Here is a 13,110-nt window from a genome sequence, read left to right as displayed (position 1 = left end):
TATAATCATTTTTCTGAATTCCTTCTCAGGCATTTCCAAAGCCTGCCCATCTTCCAGTATGGAGTGTAGGTCTCCTTCCAGCTCATTTGCCTCAGTCTCTTTATCTTGTTTCTGGACATGTGCAGATATGGTCATCTGCTTCTATTTTTTGGACATATTCAGGGGTTATCTGTGGCCTTAATACTTAGATGGGTGTGTATTTTGGTATTTTTTATGCTTTCTGATTGCCTCCAGGTACCTGTGATCAGGAAATGGGCTTCCCTTTTCACTCTTCTTCTTGAGAAATATCAGGATGCCACTGTTGGTCGATTTGACGTAACTTAGAATTTAAGTTTCGGCCTATTTCCTTTTAGTCTGCCTGTCCTGTTCCATAATCCCCGTTCAGGCCTCTTTCTAGTTATAAATAGTTCAGGGTTAGCTGTGGCTGTTTGGTTTTAAGTGGAAACTGTCTCTTTAAATTTAGAGGAGATCTGTGCGCATGCATAATAGAACCCTCTGAGGTTGGGCCTGGGTTGTTCACTAGCTCAGCACCCTTATAGTCACCAGAATGGAGGTGTGCAGACAGCAAGGGACCAATGAACAGATACCAAAAGAAGAGAATGTCCACACCTTTATCTCTGCAGTTCTGTCAGGCGTCCGTGGCTGTTCTGATCCTTCCCCCGCTTGGTCTCACCCACGATGGCAGGTCCTGGAGCAGCTGAGCGTCTTGAATTAGAAAGCAATGGATTTCTTGCTTTTGCTACAAATTCCCCCAGCTGTAAGCCTTCTAAATATTCCTTTATATGTGGTTCAGAATTCTGGGACCATCCCTTGAGTGTGCTTGGTCCTGTATTCTGTGTTGTTGCTCACAGAGCTCCTTACTGCACTTCCACCCGATCCATCATCTTGTTTGTTCTCCCCCAAAACATTTTTTTTTAAGGTCTTAAATTAACTGGCACTAGAAAGAATCTGAGGAGTCCTGGTGTGGCACTGTGAGTTAATGTGCTGGACTGCCAAGTCAGTTTGAACCACAAGATTGGCAATTCAAGCTTACTAGCCACTCCTTGAAAACTCTATAGGGGGTCACTGTGGGTTGGAACTGACTGGATGGCATTAAACAACAACAGTAAGAACCTATAGAGGTTTAGTTGATCCATGATAAGCAATGTATATCTTTTCAGTGCATAGTCATAGTCACATTAGAAAGTCCTTAAAATAAACATTTACTACTCACTTCAAAAATAAATAAATAAAATGCCTTGGGCAGAATTTCTTTTATCATTGCTCACAACACTGTTTTTTATTAAAAAACAAACAAACAAACAACAACAAAAATGGTGTTATTTTTGTATTCTGTCTTTCAAATTTTGCTTTAAATTACATAAGCATTATGTTAATACATTCTATATTCTTGGTATGAAATACCTCAGATACTGAAAAAACAAAAGTTTTTCTTGCGCTGTAGGATAACAACAATAAAGATAAGCACTGCTAATAGAAAGGTCAGCAGTTCAAACCCACTAGCTCCTCCCTGGAAGCCCTATACAGGGTTGCTATGAGTCAGAACCAACTTGACAGCACTTAACAGTAACAAGGTAACCATGCTGTATTCCAAACCTCTTCTGTGCATTTATACACATACATGAACAAATATAAGGAGTCCTGGTGCAGTGTCATGCAGGATAAGCACTGGACCTCAAGGTCGGTTTAAACTGCAAGGTTGGCAGTTCAAACTCACCAGCCATTCCTTGGAAACCCTATACAGGGTCACTATGAGTTGGAACTGACATGCATTATTCTTCAGAGTTTATTTCACTGTTGTTGTTGTTGTTAGGTGACTTCGAGTTGATTCTGACCCATAGTGATCCTATGTACAACACAACAAAACACCTTCTGGTTCTGTGTCATCCTCACAATTGCTGCTGTGCCTAAGCCCACTGCTGCTGTCAGTGTGCTAATCCACATTGTGGGGGATTGCCCTCCTTTTTCCTATCTTTCCACTTTACCAAGCATGATAGCGTTCTCCAGGGACTGGTCCATCCCGATATATGGACCAGTATGAGAGATGAAGTCAGGCCATCTCAGCTTCCAAGGAGCATTCTGATTGTACTTTTTCCAATACAGATTTCTTTGTTCTTCTGGAAGTGTATGGTACCTTTAAAAGTCTTCTCCAACACCATAACGCAAACACATCAATTCTTCTATGGTCTTCCTTATTCATTGTTCAACATTCACATGCATATGAGGCTATTGGAAATGCCATGGCTTGGGCCAGGCATTCTTTAGTCCTCAAACTGACATTTTTGCTCTTGAACACTTTAAAGAGGTTGTGTGCAGCAAATTTGTCTGATGCAGTATGTCATTTGATTTCTTGACTGCTGCTTCCATGAGTGTTGATGGGGGATCCTGGCAACGTTTATCCATTTATTGTGATGTTATTTATTGGTCCAATTGTGAGTACTTTTGCCTTTTTTTTTTCATCAGCAAGTATTTTAAGTCCTCTTGATGTTCAGCAAGCAAGGCTGCATATTGCGGCATATTCATCTGTATATTGTAGGTTGTTAATTAGTTTTCCTCCAATCCTAATGCCACATTCTTCTTCATATAATTCAGCTTCTCAAATTATTTGCTCAGCATACAGATAAGAAAGGTGAAAGAATACAGCTCTGGCATACACCTTTCCTGATTTTAAACCATTCAGTGTCATCTTGTTCTGTTCAAAACTTGACTGTTGGTCTATACACACTTGCTTTAAGGGTAGGGAATATCCAGCCTGCAGGCCATATAAGGCTCTCGAAATCATTTGATCTGGCTCTGCCAAGGCAACTGTAGTTCCAGTCATCACATTAGGGGTGAATTTATTAAATGTTTGACAAATATAACAACCTAATTTTTTTAACTTGCTATTGTACATTGAATGAAGGTTTACAGAGCAGATCATAAGTTTTATATTAAACAATTCATATACTTCAATTCATCTCAATGATTGCAATCCTCCCAATGTAACAACATTTATCCCACAACCTCTCTGTATTTCTTATTTCCTTCCTTATCCTTCTGAATTTCGTCGTAAGGTAAATACTGCCTATTGATCTCAAATGGTTGACCATTCTTTGGTATGCATACTTCACTAGTGTTGATGTCTCCCCTATATACAGATACATCGCTTGCTGAAATTGTGCCACACAGGTGAGTTCAGTTCTAGACCTGAAAGGTGACCAAGGTCTTGGGGTTCCACCAGTCTCTATCTGACCAGTGTGCCTGATCTTTTTATGATTTTGAGGATTTTTTTCTCTATTTTTCTTTTTTTAAAATTTTTATTGTGAGTTTAGTGAAGATCTACAGAGCAGATCATCAGCCTTACACTCAACAAACCACAAACCATACACTTTTCTTCACTATATGGTTGCAATCCCCTCCATGTACCAACAGTTAATCTCCATTCACTTTAACTATTACATTCCTCCCTATGTCTCCTGTTACCTTCATCTTTCCTCTGCTAACCTCCCTCCTGTTGTATATTGCCTGCCCTGACTGCAAAGAAACCCTATGCAGGGTCTCTCTGGGTAGGAACTGACTCATTGGCGATTAACAAAAGCAATAACCCTCTAGCCCATGAATAATTTCCCCTGACCAATGCAATCCCTCTAAACAATGTAAATCATTTCTTTTATCAAAAAACATTTTTTAAAAACTTTTTACAACATTGGTCTCATACAATGTTTGTCTTTCTGTGATGGACTAATTTCACTCAGCGTAATGTCCACCAGGTTCATCCATGTTGTAAGGTGTTTTACAGATTCTTCATTATTCTTGAACGTTTTGTAGTATTCCATTGTATGTATGGACCAACGTTTGTTTAAACATTTTTCTGTTGGTGGGCATTTAGGTGGTCTCAAATGTTTTAGATATGTCTCTTATAAACAGCTTATTGAAGGATCCTGTTTTCTTATCCATTCTGCTTTCTATGTCTTTTGACTGGTACATTTAATCCATTTACATTCAGTGTAATTATTAATAGGTATGAATCAATTGCTGTCATTTTTCTGTATGTGGTGCTGCTGGATTCCTTGTTTGACATAATTCTCTAAGTTGAGTGAATTTTGTATGTGAGTTTTCTGTTGTTGTTGTTAGGTGCCATTGAGTCCGTACCGACCCATAGCAACCTTATGCACAGCATAATGAAACACTGCCCAATCCTGGACCAACCTCACTACTGCTGCCACGCTTGAGTCCATTGATGCTGCTACTTTGCCAATCCATCTCACTGGGGATCTTCCTCTTTTTCTGTGACCCTCTACCTTACCAAACATGGTATCCTTCTCCAGTGACTGTTCCCTCCTGACAATATGTCTGAAGTATGAGACACGAAGTTTGGCCATCCTGGCCTCTAAGGAGCACTCTGGCTGTACTTCTTCCAACACAAATCTGTTGGTTCTTTTGGCAGCACATAGCACTTTCAATATTTTCCTCCAACACCATAGCTCAAAAGCATTAATTCTTCTATGTTGTTGTTGTTAAGTGCTGTCGAGTCAGTTCCGACCCATAGTGACCCTGTACAGGGTTTCCAAGTGTGTAAATCTTTATGGGAATAGAAAGCCTCATCTTTCTCCCGCGGAGCAGCTGGTAGTTTCAAACTGCTGACCTTAAGGTTCGCAGCCCGATTCGTAACCACTATGGTTTTCCTTATTAACTGTGCAGCTTTCACATGCATATGAGATTATTGAAAATACCATGGCTTGGGTCAGGCGCACCTTAGTCCTCAAGCTAACATCCTTGCTCTTCAACACTTTAAAAAGGTCTTGTGAAGCAGATTTGTCTAATGCAATAAGTCCTTTGATTTCTTGACTTCTGCTTCCATGACCCAAGAAGAATGAAGTCCTTGACAACTTCAATCTTTTCTCTATTGATAAGAATGTTGTTTATTGATCCAGTGGTGAGGATTTTTGTTTTCTTGACATTGAGACACAATCCATACTAAAGGCTGTGCTCTTTGATCTTCATCAGCAAATATTTTAAGTCTTCTTTGATACATGCTATAACATGAATGATTTGTTCATTTCAAATACCTTCATTAGCATAAGAGACAGTTATACACATGGACCTAACCAGATGGAATACATAGAAATCAAACTGACTATATCTGCAGGATGAGACAATGGAAAAGCTCCATATCATCAGTCAAAACAAGGCCAGGGGCAGATTGTGGAACAGACCATCAATTGCTCATATGCAAATTCAGACTGAAGCTGAAGAAAAGGAAAAAAAAGTCCAGAAGAGCCAAAATATGACCTTGAATATATGCCACCTGAATTTAGAGATCATCTGAAGAACAGGTTTGATACATTAAACACTAAAGACCGTAGACCAGAAGAGTTGTGGGATGACATAAAGAACATCATACATGAAGAAAGCAAAAAGTCATTAAGAAAACAAGAAAGAAGAAAAAGGTCAAAATGGATGTCAGAAGAAATGCTGAACTTGCTCTCCATTGTAGAGATGCTAAAGCAAATGGAAGAAATGAAAAGGTCCAAGAACTGAACAGAAAATTTCAAAGGTCAGCTTCAGAAGACAAAGTCAAATATTACAACAAAATGTGCAAAGATCTGGAGTCACAAAGCCAAAAAGGAAGAAAATGCTCAGCATTTCTCAAGCTGGGGAACTGAAGAAAAAAATTCAAACCTCGACTTTCATTCTTGAAGGATCTCTGTGCAAATTATTGGCTAATGCAGAAAGCATCAAAAGAATATGGCAGGAATACACAGAGTCACTGTACCAAAAGGAAATGGTTGATGTCCAACCATTTCAAGAGGTAGCATATGCTCAAGTGCCAATGATACTGAAGGAAGAAGTCCAAGGCCAGGAGAGACCAGTCGCTATAGAAGGCTATCATGTTCGGTAAGGTGGAGGGTCAGAGAAAAAGAGGAAGACCCCCAGTGGGATGGATTGGCAAAGTGGCAGCATCAATGGGCTCAAGAGTGGCAACAATTTTGAGGTTGGTGCAGGACTGGGCAGTGTTTTGTTCTATTGTACACAGGGTTGCTATGAGTTGGTACCAACGTGATGGCACCTAACAACAACAAAGGGGCTCTGGTAGCATAGTGGCTACGAGTAGCAAGGTCAACCGTTTGAAACTACCAGCTGTACCTCAGGAGAAAGATGAAAATTTCTGCTCCTATATAGATTTGCAACCTTGAAAACACTATGCAGGGTCACTATGAATTGGCACTAACTCCACAAGACACCACCACCACCACAATATTTAATAAATCTTTCTGATTCTCTTTTTTTTACTTTGATGTGTAGGTGTATTATTTTCCTTTGAGATTACTTTGTAATTTATTAATTTTTTCCCTGCTTAAAACAGTCTCTTCTTTCTTGAAATCTACTTAAATTTCTATATGTATACTAGTCCCTCTTTTTGCTTTGTAGTTGACTTCATTATACATTGATATCTCTGGTTCCCTATTTTATAGATTGTTTTTTACTTTAACTAATGCTAAATCTGGATTGAGTTCTTGGTGGTGTTTTTATATATGTTTATTTCCAATTGTTGTCTGCTGTTGTTAGTTCTCAGTCAAGAACACCCTTTGGCATTTTTTTGTAAAGCAGGACTGGTCATTACAAATTTCTTTAATTTCTGTTTATAGGAAATGTTTTAATTTCACCACCATATTTGAGGGACAGTTCGATGGCAATATTTTTCTTTCAGAGTTTTATATATGTCTCTACATTGCCTTCTTGCCTGCATGCTTTTTTTTTCTTAAATGATTTATTATGAATTATGTGACAGTTTGCCTGCATGCTTTTTGCTGAGAAATCAGAGCTTAATCTTATTGGTTCTCCTTTGTAGGAAAATTTTTGCTTTTCTTTAGCTGTTCTCAGGATATTTTCCTTGTCTCTGATTTGGGAAAGTTCAATTATGATAGGCCTTGGTCATTTTCTTTTGTGATCTATTTTGTTTGGGGTTCGTTCAGTTTCTTGTATGCTTATCTTCTCATCTCTCATAATGTTCTGGAAGTTTTCTTCCAACAACTCCTTGCCAATTTTCTCTGTGCTTGTCTCTTCCTGTTCTGGAATGTGATCACCCATAAATTTCTTTGGATTTTTTCATTCTTTTTTTCTGATTGTTCTAGCATACTAGGATTGAGAGATTTATCTTCAAGCTCCCTAATTCGGGCTTTCATTGTTTCGAATCTACTCCTTTGCCTTTTCAATATATAGTCCATTTCTGAGATCTCAGTATTTCTAGTTGCAGGTTTTGTACTGCTTCAAAATTTGCATTTATTTTTTCTTGTAGTGTTTTCTTGAATTCTTTTAAAGTTTTTATTGTGTTCTCCTTGCTTTCCTCAACTTTTATAACATCACTCATGGGCAACTCATATTGATCCTTTAAAGGTACCAAATTACCACTCTTTTGAAATCTTTTTCAGTTATATCTATCACCTTTTCTTCTTCAGAAATGTCTTTTGGCTCTACATCTTGGTCATTTGTTTGAGCCATTCTCTCTTGTTTCTTTGTGTGAGCTAAAATTGTTGTCTCTAGGGTATTGTGGGGTTGTCAAATTTGTATAAACGAACAGTGTAGTTGTTGGACCTGGAGGGGAGAAATCTCTGTGGGGCTCCTACAATTCAAGGAGCTCATGAGGTGGTTGTGGAAGTGATGTGACAGCAGATTTTCTGGTCCTAGATGGAGTTCCTGTTTGCTTTGGTGTTATTTATGATCAGGGCACTCAATCCGGAAGTAGTTTGTGGGGGCCCTTGATGGAACTGGTTTCTGGGTATGTTAGGACCACAGGGAAGTTGGGGGTAGTGTGACTGCTTAAATGTTGGTCTGGTGGCTCTGTGGGTTTTATAGGTCTGGAGCTGAGCCCACCTGAATCCAGGCACCAAAATCACACACCAAAGTGGCACAGCCAGCCCCACCTCATGCTGATATGGCTCTCAACCACAGGGTTCCAAACTCCTGGAGAGTAGAATTTGTGCTGGGGGTGTATGAGGATGGAAGCTGGCCACACTTCTGGTCACCAGGGGAGCATGGAGAAAAAGAAGAAATCACACCTTTTCTGCTGAACCTACTTTGCCAGGTGTCCCTCCACTGCCAAAGCTGCTCACAAGTTGGTGAAACCATGTCTAGCCAATCGTTCTCTGGTCAGTTCTTTTCTCTCGCTGTCCCTAGGAAGCTAACTTTTGAGTTGATAATTTTGTATGGCCCATGAGTGATGTTACAAATTTTGGCAGAAGAAAGGTTCCCTACTCCTAATGCACAGGTTCCTCATGAGCACAAGTGTTCTGGAATACTCATTCTCTGAAATGTTGTCCATAGCTTGTCATGATCTATACAGTCGAAAGCCTTTGCATAGTCAATAAAGAACAGGTAAATGTCTTTCTGGTATTCTCTGCTTTCAGTAAAGATCTATCTGATGTCAGCAATGATATCACTTGTTCCATGCCCTTGTCTGAATCTGCTTTGGACCTCTGACCATTTCCAGTCAATGTACTGTTATAGCCGTTTTTGAATTATCTTTAGCAATATTTTACTTGTACCCATCCCCTCAATACACAGGGTAGACAGGGATGGGCAACTTGGACATTGGCTACCCAAAAATGGGGTGGAGGAGGGTGGAAGAAGTGACTGGCTTACAAGCTTTCAAGAGGGAGCCTACATACAGAGCGGGCAAGGAAGATAGAATCTCCACTGAGTAGTATTCAATCTGTCTGGTGGGGCTGATGAAAGGAGATGGGGATAAGACTCTTGTGGTACAATAGTGAATAATTACTATCAGGAATGACTGTGAGTGTTGGAAATGTAAAGGTAGACATTTTGCAGCAAAACGAGGGTAGTGGTTGACTTTGCAGTCAAGGAGCAGAGGTCCCTGGGACCATCAAAGGAGAAGAGAGGAGTGTGAGACCGTACCCAGAGAAAGTGATGCCAGAGATGGAGGCAGAGATGATGATGTTGAGAGATGGAGTGGCTGGGGACTCTAGACCCAGAGAGGGACAGGGTCTGTGTGCTGAAGACAGAGGGGAAGGCTTATAAGGTATATATGTCTTTTGGTTGTTTGATGATGCATGGAGGGGATTGTAACCATGGTAATGAAATGATGATATATGTTTATATAGGATAATACATAAGATGAATATATAGTCTGAATGTAAAGGTAATGTTCTCCCCTGTAAACTATCACATATTTCACAATAAAACATTTAAAAAATTTTTATTTGCATGTGATATTAATGATATTGTCTGATGATTTCCAAATTCCATTGGGTCACCTCTCTTTGGAATGGGCACAAATATGGATCTCTTACAATCAGTTGGCCAGATATAGATGAGTGAGTGCCTCCAGTGTTCCCTCAGTTTGTTCCAAGATTTCAGTTTGTATTTCATCAATTTCTAGAGCCTAGTTCTTTGCCAATGCCTTCAGTGCACTTCTGACTTCTTCCTTCAGTACCATTGGCTCTTGATTAAATACTATCACTTGAAATGTTTGAACATTAGCCAATTTTTTTTTGTTGTTGTTACAGTAAAACTGTGTATTCCTTCCCTCTTCTTTTGATTCTTTATGCATCATTCAATATTTTACCTTAAGAATCTTTCAGTATTGCAAATTAAGGCTTGAATTTTTCCTCAGTTCTTAACTGCTGAGCTTGTTCTTCCCTTTTGGTTTTCTAACTCCAGATCTTTGCATATTTCATTATAATATTTGACTTTGTCTTCTGGAACTTGAGGTGGAGGGCTTAGCCTATGGGGCTACACCAGGACTCCTATCACACCAGTGGTGGTGGTGGTGGTGTGCCCTGGAATCGGTCCCGACTCATACTGACCCTGTATAGGGTTTCTGAGGCTGTAAATCTTTACTGGAGCAGAAAACCTTAACTTTCTCTGGCAGAACAACTGGTAGTTTCAAACTGCTAACCTTGAGGTTAGCAGCCCGACTCGTAACCATTACACTACCAGAGCTCCTTTACCACACCAAATAGGTCTTCTTTATTTATGCTTGATTTATTCTTTGTTGATTAAATTGCAAATATTGTATCCCAGTCTTTTGCTTGTATTTTAATTGTGCTTATCATACATGTAGAAGAATTTGTATATTGGAATTCCTAAGACTGGGATTTAGTAATCTGAGTCTTGGGAGGGGAGGAAGAGTAGTTTAGAGTCAGAAGGACCTAGATTCCAATCTCATTTCTGCTTCTTGCTAAATATAACAAGCCCTTTTACTTCTCTGACTCTATTTTCTCAAGTGCTGGAAAGGAAAGACTATAATATAACATCTTTCCTGTAGGTTACACATAGGGCTGCTAACCTGAAGGTCAGCAGTTGGAATCTACCAGCAGCTCCATGGAAGAAAGAGGCAGCTTTCTGCTCCCATAAAGATTTTCAGCCTTGGAAACGCTATATAGATAGGATTGCTATGAGATGGAGTCATGATGCGGTGCTGTCGGTTAATGCGCCAGACTGCAAAGCTGTTTGAACTGCAAGGTCGGTGGTTCAAGCTCACTAGCTGCTCCTCGGAAACGCTATACAGGGTCGCTATGGGTCGGAACCGACTCGATGGCACTTAACAACAAATGAGACGGAACAGACTCCTTGGCACACAATCACCACAACATTTTCCTCCCTTATTGTGAGGATTAAATGGATTAAGAGTATAAAAATAGTGCCGGAATAAGAAACTCAGCAAGTACTAGTGATAAGTTATTTAATACTTTTACTATTATAATATTAAAAGTCCTGGAGTGGCGCTGTAGGATAAACACTGAACCGCAGGATCGATTTGAACCGTAAGGCCGGCAGTTTAAGCTTACCAGCCGCTCCTTGGAAGCCCTATACAGGTTCGCTATGGGTCAGAACCGACTAGAAGGCACTTTAACAACAACACAATACTGTGGACTACTAAAACCGCATGATCGGTGGTTGAAAACCACCAGGTATTCTTCGGAAACGCTATACAGGGTCAGTACGAGTAGAAACAGACTCCATGGCACTTAACAACAGAATACTGTAAGCCAGAAATGGTTTGTCTCTAAACTTTATCAAAAGCAACCAGGCCTGAACTTGGAGAACTCAGGTGAAGTATAGTTCTACTCCCTAAATCCCGCCCTCTAGGGCTCTGCCCTTGCCAAAGTGGGATGTCAGCCCCAGAAGAGTGGGCCTTGTGTGTGACTGGCGTGCGTGACGCAGAAGGGGAAGTCCTGAGAAGCAGGACGTGTCGGGATAGGGCGGTTGGTTCGCGCGGAAGGGGCGGGGCAGGTCAGGGGGCGGGGTTTAGCGGGAATTCGTCAAGCAGTCGGGCTTCCGCGTGCGTTGGTCTACGGGCCAACGCAGGGGCGTGCCTGGATGACGGGGCGGGGCCAACCCGGGGGCGGGGCGGGGCGGGGCGGTACGCGGCCTAACGGCGGCGGCGACGGCAGCAGCTGAAGCGGTGTTGCAGACTTCAGCGGCTGCAGGTCCGGCTGCGGCGCCTTCGAGCGACCGGGGCCGCGGGCCGAGACGGGCGGCGCGCAGCGGCAATGGTGGGCGTCCCAGGAGCGGCTGCCTTCCAGCGTAAGAGGACTGGGAAGGCGGGCGGCTGAGGGGGGCGTGTGAGGGGCCTGCGACTCAACGGGCGCTGCTGGGCTCCCGGGAGGGCCGGGAGCGAGGCCGGCTGGGGAAACTGAGGCCCGAAGCTTGGCGGCGGGCCCAAGGTCACGCGGCGCACCAGGCCTCCCGAACTTCGGAGGTCTCCTGGCGCCTCCCGCGCTTCCCAGAGAGCTTGGGGCTTGGGATGTGGAAAAAACTGGAGACCGCGGCCTCGGAGTTCAGACTGGGCGGGCGCTTTTCGGACTTGCTCGCGTACAAGTATTGTTTTGTTCTCCCGGCGCTCGGGCCAGGAAGCCCGTCTCCTAGGGAAATATTACATATGCTGAATTTTGATGGGTGTGTGGTTGGTGGTCGGACTGCCTGGGTTTATGCCTCGGATCCCCCACCTAGCGGCTGCGACTTTGGGTCACTCTGTGCCTCAGTTCTCCTATCTGCAAAGTGGGGGTGTGAAAAATTCTCGGGTTTTGAGCCTTCAGTGAAGTGCTTGGCACATACGTTAAGAGTGAAATTTGTTGTTGTTGTAATCACTAATAAACCTTATCTAGTATGGGCCTCATTCGATAAAACCCTGAAACAGGCTCTGGCTATGTATTTGTTTAAGATTTTGTCTGCGTTTAGAATTGCACTATGATCTAATAATTGTCGGTTGTTTTTTATCAGACTCTCCTCCATTCCAACATTTCTAAAATTGTGATTAATCCATCTGGACAGGCAACGACTTAATAATAGCAGAAGTAAATTCTAATTGTTGTTAGAATAGCAATAGTAGTCAACATGTTCTGAGGCCAAGGCATTTTGCCCTTCTATTAATTTAATCCTTATTAAAATAATTTTATGTGAAACATACCCTTCTAGGCCCTGGGCAAATTGTAGCAACAAACAAGGTAGGTCAGACACGTGCTTTGAGTTTAGTTGGGGGTGGGGCACGGTAAACGAGGAAACTGGTCAATTATTTCAGTTTTGGTGATATAACCTCAGTAAGAGGTAGTACAGAGAAGACACCCATCTTGGGCTGGGTAGATGAAAGATTCAAATGCAAGCAGTTCAGAGCCCATGTTCTTAAGCACATAAAAGGGAGCTTTATGCAGCCTCTCTTATTTTTCTTGTTTTGGCACCCATTCCTGTTGTTAAATGCTGTCTAGTCGATTCCTACTCATAGTGCCCCCTGTACAGGGTTTTTGAGGAGTAACTGGTGAGTTTGAACCGCTGAACCACAGTCCAGTGCTTATCCTATAGCGCCACACCAGGAGTCCTTTGTTGTAGTTAAGTGCCTTCCAGTTGGTTCCAACCCATAGCCACCCATTGTATAGAGTTTCCAAGGAGCAGCTGGTGGGCTTGAACCACCAATCTTGTGGTTCAAACTGCCTGCAGTCTAGCGCATTAACCCACAGCACCACACCAGGACAGCATCTGCATAGTCAAGTCTGCAGTTGCTGCTTTTGGTTCATTTCTCTTGGAGCTTGTGACTAAACAGAGGCACACAGAGGTGATCTTAGGTATGACAAAGGTGTTAAGTGCCATCAAGTCGATTCCAACCCTTAGCGA

This window comes from Chrysochloris asiatica, unplaced genomic scaffold, assembly GCF_000296735.1.
Source record: "Chrysochloris asiatica unplaced genomic scaffold, ChrAsi1.0 scaffold00039, whole genome shotgun sequence".
NCBI lineage: Eukaryota > Metazoa > Chordata > Mammalia > Afrosoricida > Chrysochloridae > Chrysochloris > Chrysochloris asiatica.
Note: the sequence above shows the minus strand (reverse complement) of the source record.